At 36.8% G+C, this 10,650-nt stretch overlaps 1 protein-coding gene across 5 annotated transcripts in view; it reads right to left on the bottom strand.

Moving 5' to 3' along the window:
• Positions 1-10,312, bottom strand: part of LOC134221273 (mucin-5AC-like) — a 351,796-nt gene extending 341,484 nt beyond the window's left edge. For 2 of the 5 annotated variants that reach the window (XM_062700475.1, XM_062700474.1), the window contains exon 1: positions 9,178-10,312. The gene's annotated coding sequence lies outside the window, so the exon portion shown is untranslated. The remainder of the gene's footprint in view (positions 1-9,177) is intronic. The other 3 variants (XM_062700471.1, XM_062700472.1, XM_062700473.1) reach the window with 3 other exon arrangements.
• Positions 10,313-10,650: the final 338 nt, after the last annotated feature.

Here is a 10,650-nt window from a genome sequence, read left to right on the forward strand (position 1 = left end):
CGGCGTTATCTCCTTCTGGCAGGTCCTGAATTAAAGTCGTCATAGAAATATATTTCCCAAACAAATAATCGCGAATTTTAATATAGATAGCAAACATATTAGGGTTCAACAATTTTTCTCAAGCCCCTGACCATGTGAGCACAAACACCTTCTTTCTTCGTTATCACAAAACAAAAGAATCACCATCTCGGCACAGTCACACTCATGCCATATGGTCCGGTCGCCCCCCGTTCATGTATACTCATCAGCATCGCAGCACAACGCTGAACTGGACTGCTGTGCTGTAGGCAAAACAAGTCTTATCGGAATTGCAAAACTTTTCTTCTTTCTTTCTCAATGAAAGGCAACCGAGCATGCGAGGAACGTGATGAAACGAATGTGGAAGAGAAACACTTTCATCTTTCTTGTTGCGCACATTGTTTGGCGAAGGGTTTTCTATATTGTGGCTGGTCGCGGGTTCGAGAGCGAGCGGTACAATCAAAGTGTTGGATTTCTTAATACGGTTTTCTATCATCATGAGCGAGTGCTGATAAAACCTTTGGCGCTCGATTGGGAGTGAATTTCACGTTTTGGGATTAAAATGAGAAATTGATCGCACGGGGCCGGGCCACTACGCAAAGCTGGGGACCGGAGCCGCATCGGAATCATCGAGCGAGTGGCGTTGTTGATGGGTGCGGACGCGATAAAGAGGATTGACGTCGGTCGGCTGGACCTTTATGAGATTTGGTTTTTAACTGATACCTATCTGTCGACATTGAATATAAAACAGCGAACGATCGCGAATGGTACGGAAACGATGACGAGAAGAGCAAAAAGAACTATTTTCATAGAGGAAGCTGGGCTGCTTGTGACGTTAGAATACAATTCTTTCTGCGATATTGTAGAACGGTAGGAGATCAACCATTTTGGTCAAAGTTAAGCCTTGTGTTCTTGTGTTTTAGTTTTGGAAGTCAACCACAAGCCTTAATTCACCTGATGAACAAAAGCAATATATTTCGGAAAGCAGACTGTTTCCAGCATTGAAATGTAAAATTAAATTTACGCTGCATTTTTTTGTTCAACTCAGTTTGTCGTAAGTTTGGATTCGATCAGATGGTTCTAACCACTTGTCGGAGATTACATACTTCTTGGTAAACATATTATCACTGAAGAAATTTGGTCCTACCAGAATCTTTTCAGAAATTTCCCCAGACTTTCTCCGGAGAGTCCTCCAAAAAAAATCTTTGGAAATTTCCTCCTAAATTTCAGCTGAGAATTTCGCAAATTTCTAGAATTTCCTCCGTACATTACCCCAGGAAATCCTCTAGAAACTTTGCTAAGGAAATTTTCGCAGTAGTTTCTTCGGAAATTCCTCTGAAAATTCTCCCAGGAATTCCCCCGCAAATTTCCTCGGGAATTCATTTAGAAATTCCTCCAATAAAATTCTAGTAAAATCTTCGTAAATTTCCCCTTTATTCCTCTGTGAACGTCCCCAGAAATTATACATTTATTTTAAATACCCTCAAAAATACCTCTGAAGGGAATTCCACTGCAAATCCCCCCCGGACTTTCTGGGAAATCCTCCAGGGTTGCTTCAAGGAATTTTCACAGAAATTAGCTGATGAATTCATCTGCAAATTCCCTCAGAAAATGTTCTACAAATTCCCTAGGGAAATAGTTAGAATATATTTACGAAATTTCACCAGAAACTATCCCGAAAATTATTAAAAGAGTTCCCCAGGGACTTTCTCCAAAAAGTTCCCCTTGAATTTCCCCAAAATTCCTCCAGAAACTCTATCAAAATTCCAAATTAATCCAGATTTCCTCCTAAAATTAAACAACGAGTATCTTTAGAGAACTCAAAATTTTCTAAAATTTTCTAAAATTTCTCTACTTATTTCATCAGAAATTCCTCTTTTTAAAATTCTTATAAAAATCATAGAAAATTTCTCCTAATATTCTTCCAGAAATTCTCCTGTAATTTCGCCAGGATTCTCCTGAAAAAATGTTGGGTAAATTCCGAAAGGAATTTCTAGAGGACTTCTCGACGCAACCCCTCCTCGATGGAATCTACAAAGGAATTCCTGGTGAAGCTGTCAAAGAAATTCTTGGAGAAATCGGAGAAAATATTATTGAAATAGAAATTTACGTAGAAAACTAATTAATGTTCGGAAATATACAAAAACTGAACTATAAAAATGTTCTTGTTGAAAGCCAATGAACGGTTTTCATAGCCATCGGCGTGATTATAAAAAAAAGTCGGTGGAGTGGAAAATTTCCATTCGGCGGCACGCCTATCCATATTTGATGGCGGCGACACACATGTCCAGCATTTAAAAAAATCCTTTTATTTCGTTATAAGCAACACCCAATCGGCGACTGCAAAATTTTCTAACAATTCTGTATTTATGAGAATCTACCAAAACCATTCTCATTCGACTCTGCTCATTCGACAGATGAAAACGTAACCTCGCCACTATAGAACGATGTGTTTGGGTGCCTTTCAAGTATCGCAGATTTGCCATTAGGGACCATGTGTAAAACAAGTCGAAATTCAATGATATGGAAATGCTAATATCATCTTCCAAACTTAGACGTACATGTTCATGATAGAATTAGAGGCGAAAGTATATAGAATTGATAGTTCCGTTAGGATACGGCAGGCATGAAGAATGTTTTTATAGAAGTCGATTTGAAGGCGAGCGGAGGGCAATATTTGTGATGGCACATATCGCACGACCTTCTTTCTGCCAAGCTCCCGTGTGAAGGGGGAAGGAAGAATATCAGTGTGGAAGCTGATATATCTCCACTGGCAAAAGGAAGGTGGTTTGATTTGCTCATATGCCATCGCGTGCGGAAGGATTTTCTATCGATGAGTACTGTCTCCAAATTTCTAATATGACATCAGCATTTAGTGCCTTTCTCTGCTTTGTTCTCTCTGAGGCAGCTAAGTTGGTTGCGATGAGACGGACGCAATGAGAAAACAGAACTGTGCAATAAAAATCCTATTCGACTAAATGCTCGGACAATGAACGGAAAAAATCGGACAATGAACTAAAAATTTTCTTTCTGTTTCTGTTGAAAATTGACTAGATCAAACTTTGGGTTCTTTGGGTACTATTTTTGTACAAAAAGCGAGTAAATAGTCCAGTCATTTTTTTGACACGTTTTCTAAAACAACAAGTTGCATTCAAATGGGAATCCTTTCTTATAATTTCATATTGAAAATCGGCTGGATCAGACTATGGACTCAAAAGTTAAGGCAAAAATAATATTGTCCATAATACACCAGAAAGTCATTGATGCCGCTAGGCTAGATAGATTATTCAGGGTTTCTCCTAAATAATTTCTGCCTACACTACTGGAAGTAAAATAAAACATGAGTTTTTCGTTTGATTTTTTTTATCGTGATTTGGTTATCCGGAGGATTCAATTATCCGGAGTGAAAATAAAATTGATTCTCCGGATAATCGAGTCCGACCTGTATTGAGTAGTGAGATGTATGCAGTAACATGTGAGCAGTGGAAAGTGAGAAATGAGTGATGAGAAATGAGATGTGATAGTAGCAAAGTGAGAAGAAGGATGTGAGTAGTGAGAAAAACTGAATCAAGGGGTGAGAGTGAGGGATAATAATTAGAAAGTCAGATACGAAATGTTGAGTTGTGAGAAGTAAGTGGAGAGAAAGAAAAAGGGAGTCAGAAAAAGGAAAAAAAATGAAAAAAGGAAAGAGTAAGAATCTCGTTTCTCACTTCTTCGGTCCTTACTTCTCACTTCTTACTACTCCCTTCTCACAACCTCGGTCCTCACTTCTCACTTCTTACTACTACCTTCTCACAAACTTCTCACTATTTACTTCTTTTCTCTACACACATCTTGCTTCTCATCTCCCTCTTCCAACTACTTGCTTCTCACTTATCACTATTCATTTCTCACTTCTCACTTCGCACATCTCGCTTCTGACTTCAAACTTCTCATTTTTCACTTTCACTTCTTACTTCTCACTTATAACTTCTTATACCTCACTTCTGACTTCTCATTTCTCGCTTACCACTTTTTACTTCTAACTATTTCTTAGGGGAAGAGGCTCAATTATAGGCACCCTTTTATCTTTGATTCATAACTTTGGCCCTAGTTGATCTTATGCCGACATTTATATACCAATGAAAAGCTAGACTAATAACCTTACTACTAGCGGAAAAAATAGTTTAATTTCATCGGTTTGAAAAAAATATTGACAACTTTGCAAATTTGAAATTTTTGGACATTTCAATTTTGTGATTCGGTTGTGGGCACCCTTCAAAACTCAGCTAAAAAGCATGAATAGAAACCACCCAGATTTAGAGAAAATGAATAGTTGATTCATTCTAATAGCCAGGAGCCACTAAAAAACAGATTAATCCACCTAGCAGTGATGATGCCTCCATCGGTGCATTAGGGAGGATATTGAAAAAAATCACACAAGAAAAGTCTAAAATAGCACTTTAAGTAAATGGGTTTCAATTTTTCATTGATTTACGTTTTATTGATATGCCTCACAGTAAAAAAAATCTGATTAATCACCCTAGCGGTCTTAGTGTCTTTTTCATTCATCACAAAAATTAATATTTTGGCCATAATTTTTGATCCCATAGTGCGATCCGACCAATTTTCAATAGAAAACAATGGGACAGGATTCCCCGTTGAATGCAACTTGTTGCAAGCAAATCAGTCAACGATTTGTTCCAAAAATTGTGGATATAATAACTAGACATACCCAAAGAACAAAAATATGAATTTAACTCATTATTTCAATCAATTATGTCTAAATAATTATAAAAACTGCATAAAAACGTCATTTGAAATAAGTTAGGGGACAACTAAAACGATATTGAATGATTTGTCAATAAAATAAGGGTGCCCATAACCGAATTTCGCAGCCTTTTTGGAAAATGAAGAGAAAAAATTTCGCGCTTAAATTTTAATGGCAATCGTCATTGAGCCTCAAAATAGATTGAATTTACTGTATAAATATGCATTGGAACTCACTTTTTGGATTAAATCACTTCAATTTATGACACTTTGAAAAATGCCAAAAAAAACTTTCGAGTTGTTTTTTTTTTTTTTTTCAAATCGTTTTGTCCCTAGCTCAAAGTAGAGATCCCAATCCGGTTTGATATTGAGCACAAAACATCATGTTACAATAGCAAACTAATAACGGTTGTCAGAATGACAGCATCTGTTATCTGTCAAAAGATACGTAGGGGTACCCACAACCGAACCTTCTCCCCTACTATTCATTTCTCACTACTCACTTCGGACTTGAAATTTCTCACTTCTTACTTCTCTCTTCTCAATTCTCATGTCTCACTTTCCACTACTCACTTCTTACTTCGCACTTCTCACTTCTTATTTCTTACTTCTCTTTTTGAATTTCTCACTTCTCACTTCGCACATCTCACTTCTCATTTTTCGCTTTTCACTTTTTACTTTTCATTTTTTATTTTTCACTTCTCATTACTCATTTCTCACTTACCACTTCTAACTTTTCTCTATTCACTTCGCGCTTCGAATTTCTCACTTCTTACTTCTCACGTCTTATTTTCCTTTACTCACTTCTCTTCTTACTTCGCACTTTTCACTTCTCACTTTTTACTTCGAATTTCTCATCTCTCACTTCTCTTTTCGAATTTCTCACTTCTCACTTCTTACTCAGTTCTATCTTTGCTCTTTTTACTTTTTACTTCTCACTTTTCACTTCTTACTTTTCACTTTCACACTTCGAATTTCTCACTTCTAACTTCTCACGTCTCATTTCCTATTACTCACTTCCCTTCTTAACTCGCACTTCTCACTTCGAATTTCTCATCTCTCACTTCTAACTTCTCATCTCTCACTTCTAACTTCTTATTTCTCACTTCTCACTAGTCATTTCTCAGCTTTCGCTAATCACTTTTAGCTTTTAACATCCTAATATATCGTGCATGTAACTGTATCTGACAACATCGAGTGAGCGAGGTGAAAATGCATTGACAAACTTCTTCGACTTAGAGAATATCGAGTAAGACAGTAATCGACTTACGGAGGTAGCGCAGTATGCTCGATTCAAGGGACTTCGAATTTCATCAAGTAAAGAGAAAATATCGAGTAACAGAACATGGAGAGTTCACAATAATTTAGCAATTTCCCATATACCCAGTTCTTATACAAGTTATACAGAATTGTTAAAAAATCTAACAGTCGCCGGTTGGGTGAACTTTTCTTTTCGAATCAACTGGAAAGATTTTTGGTTTGCCGTATCGTATAACATAACGGTTCTTTGTGATAAGATTTTAAATATTCAGCAGCTTCAACTTCAATGGTACCAACTGAATTCCGAGGAACGCATCGTTTTTATATGCTTATCCATCGCAATCAACGATAAATTCTTCTATCACCCGGCTACTGGCTGCTGTCACATTGAGTGAAAAAATGTTTTTTTACCCTCAAAATGAAGTAAAATTAAGGCAATTTGAACAATAAAAATGTAAAACAACGCTCTCAAACACAATTCTTCTAGATTAATGATCGGCGGGTTATCTCTGCATCAAACAGCTCGTAGAATGGAGAGGAGCAAAGATTTGGATACAAATTTCATCCGATTGGGTACAAAATAAAATAAAAATCGACTTGGACGTCATATAGGGACACGGCAGGTATTTACGTCCATCGTCGTAGGGGTTAAAACCAACGAAAGCAACGTCCATTTGCAAGAACTCCACTATAGCTGAACGTTTCTTCTGAGCTTAAGATTTGGTACGGATGAGTTTGGAAAAAAAAGGGTCTCTCATATTGGTTTTCAAGACTATGACGAAAAGACGAAAATGCCTGTCTTAACCCTGCCTGAACACTCCGCTGTCGATTCCAAATGACTGAAATAAAAACTCCAACTAAAAAAATGAATTTTCAAAAAAAAAATTAGGAAATTTCCAATAAAGAAATCAGGGTATGAGCAATAAATAAATATAAAATCACCACAAAAACTGCAAAATTTCCATAAACAATTTACTAGAGGTGAGCCAGCCTAGGGCTGAAAACCTCTCAAATAAAGACAAAAAAATCCAATTTTCCGTAAAAAAAAACTAATCCACGCTGAAAACAAAATTTACGTAAATAAATCAATATTAGCAATAAACAATTACAAAATTTTCCACAAAACTTTCCACGAAAAAATCTATGAAAATTCCCATAAATAAATAAAAACAAGGAAAAAAACTGAACATTTTTCCATAGATGACTTCTTCTTTACAAGCGTTTCAAGTTCATAGAAAATTTCATCAGATTTATTGCCTCTTTTGTATATTTTTATGGAAATTTTCTTATTTTTTATTGCTCTTTATTGATTACTAGCGGACCCGACGAACTTCGTTTCGCCTAAAATTGATTTATTCTCTGTTTAGTGTTCGAGTTATGCAGAAATTTGTGTTTCATTTGTATGGGGCCCCCCTTTACAGAGGCAAAATCTCACGCCGATCGGTTCAGTAGTTTCGGACAGAAATTCATTTTTATGTATATTGATTTTGTGAATAAAATTTAATTTCTAGTGGAAAAAGAAAATTTTATAATTGATTGTTGCTTTATTGATGAAAATTTTGTATTTTTCTCGAGTAACATTTTGATTTTTAAGGGAAATTTCTTCTTTTACAATTGTAGTTTTTGCTTCTAAAAGCGCTAATTATTTTTGTTTTTTGAAAAATTCTTTATTGTTTATGGAGGTTTTGTATTATTTGTGGAATTTTTATATTTGTTTATTGCCCATACCCTGCTTCATTGGTAATTTCCTATTTTTTTATGGAAAATTTCTAACTCTTCATGAACATTTTATTTTACTGCCATTACAAATTTCTGTCAGCAAAATAAAAGCGGAAAAGCACATTTTGCTAATCTGTCGTATCCGACAATATTGGAGCTCTGACAAAAAAAATCAGAAGAGCCATTCATGTACCGCGACTGATTTCAAGGCATGAGAAAATATGGTTAAATTTCGAGGAGAAATATCAATTCAAGGGTGAAAAGTGATCTTCACTATACAGTGGTTTTCAGTTATGAGAAAAGGTTCAATCTGGACTGGACGGTCTTGATGGTTCCGATGATTGTTGACAAGATATGAAAAAAAAAAAAGAATTCTACAAGAGAATCTCGCAACTTCGAAGGAGGGAGCGTATTGGTTTGATGCTTATCAGTGATGCTAGAAAAAATCCAATAAAGCGCATAAGATACACAAAAGTAGTACTTTGGGAAGGTGAATTTCAATATTTTATATTGACATACTTTTTTTTTCCATGCATAAGAAGTAATGTATCCTTTTTTCCGGATTATAAACAAAAATCGCAAAGGAACAAAACAATGATTTTTAAAAATTCCGAAACGTAATCTCCGCAAGACCATGACCAACTTTGAATAGTAGCAGCGGGACCAAACAACCCGTCAAATTCAACTTTTTGCATCTACAAGTTTGTACAAATACACATTCAGACTTCACTGAATTTATGACTTAGTGCTTTCCGAGAGGTAAAAAGCGATGTTTAGAAAATTAACAGGAATTCTAATACATTTGATGCAAGAAAAGGGACAGTAATGTATTTACGGGCAGTTTCTCTTACACTCGGAAACCTTACATCGATTTGGACAACTTTTTCAATACATAGCACATGATTTTTCTTAGATTTTTTGATGATTTTTTATGTTGGCTATGTTGGCTTTTATTAAAATTGTTACAATAATGTTATACTTATAAATTTTTGATAGAATTTTCAGGGCACACGATATTAATATAATGCAATAAAAGTGTCATTCATATGAATCAGAATAAAGTCACTAATTTCACAATCATAATTCAGAACTGCAACTGTTACGTATGTTTTGACTTGAGTTTCAACTCAATATTACGTCTTAATGGTCCATAGACAAATACGTGACATTGTAAACAAGCTTTAGATGAGGATGAAATATAAGGAAATCGAGTAAATGGATTCGAATGGAAGTGATCCTCCGCACTCCCAACATGGGTGATTTAATATCAACAAGACCAAATGGTTGCTAATGCATTTCACCACAAGTCGATCAAATGATCGTGAAACCTTCGCTGCACATAGATACTCCCCCTTTATTCCCATGCAAACATTCACTTCAAAAAAATAGAAACAAAACCATATCAAAAAACTTTCTTCAACGAGATCTCACCTTTTTGCCTGCCGCTTTTTTCACCGGCCCCTAAGACCCAACGCTTTCCTTCACCTTTTCGGCTCCGTCGGCACTCTCTTTGCCACTTCTGCTGCCGCTATTGCTGCTGTTGATGGTTATTGTTATTCCTCGGGCTTCAATGATCACTTTTTGAATTTTAAAATTTATTTTTGTTTTCTTCCTCTCCGGGTATGATTTTTTCTCGTTTTGCTCCTTTTAGGTGTGTCGTCGCTTCTTTTTTCTTATTTTAAAACACTGGCCGCGCCGTCGTCTGTCGTCACACAATATAGGTCACCACACCGCACTGCACAAACTGATTTCAATTCGGCCCAAAATTTGTATTTGTCATGGAAGTGCCTTCGGCTCAATTCCTAACTTATATTCACTGCTGGACAAAACACATCACTCCCCAAAGCAGCGACACGGCGATGTTCACAAACTCTCCGATTTCGGCTTATCCAACGGCTGTGTACACAAACAATAACCAAATTAGTACGATTTACACGTCTGCTGTCGCTTGGCTATGAACAGAGTTGCAAAAACTTTTATTACATACACACAGCTCGCGGCTTGCACAATTGAATCTTAATGGGTGAAATGTATCGCCGCTGCCAGATTTGCCTTTCGAAACGCCACAAAGATACTCAACATGCATCGACAATCACTGACTGTTAGCAGAATAAGGTGGCACTCTTCTAGCTCTTCCGTGATACGTCCATCAAGAATACGACACAAATAACCAAACACTGCTTATCAATTATCAGTTTCAATCAACTTCCCAGCCGTTTGTTCTATCATTTTCTTCACAACAAGACCATGCCCATTGCCCAGTCAAACCCACAAGGTACCGCAGACAGTTAGTGAAGTCAGTTGCTTCTTCGTTGCACAAACCAAGTCAAGATCTTGGGTACTCCACAATCACTACCGAATGCGATCACCCGTCCCATTCAATTGCCACTTCAAAGTAATAACAAAACCGGCTCTTATCACCGCCGAACACAGTGTAGTCAAATATTACACAAATGCACCATACAACGTTTCCACGAGCCACCAACAATAACCGTCGATGGGTTCCCACTTTCAGCTAGCAAACATCCACTTTTCGCGATCGAAATACGACTGAAGAGTGTTAGATGCTGATGGAAAGCAGCAACGTAATGCAGAGCAAACATCGCCGCCGCCGCCACCGACGCGACGCCGACGCCAGTGAGTGACGGACACTCAAGTGAAAGAAGAGCGAACGCAACACGTCACGGCGCACCTTGCTCACAGCACACGCTAAAAATCAATAACAAACTACACACAAAACGGGCCTCTTATGGAACAACACATAAATAGAGTTAATGTTACACTTTTACAAAAATGGTTAACAAGCCAGAGTCCCAATATTTTTTACAGCATTACCTTTCCTTATAAATCAAGGAATCTGTAGAACCAACCATAAACGTGATAGTACGAACCATAGTTGTTATC

This window comes from Armigeres subalbatus, chromosome 3 (assembly GCF_024139115.2).
Source record: "Armigeres subalbatus isolate Guangzhou_Male chromosome 3, GZ_Asu_2, whole genome shotgun sequence".
NCBI lineage: Eukaryota > Metazoa > Arthropoda > Insecta > Diptera > Culicidae > Armigeres > Armigeres subalbatus.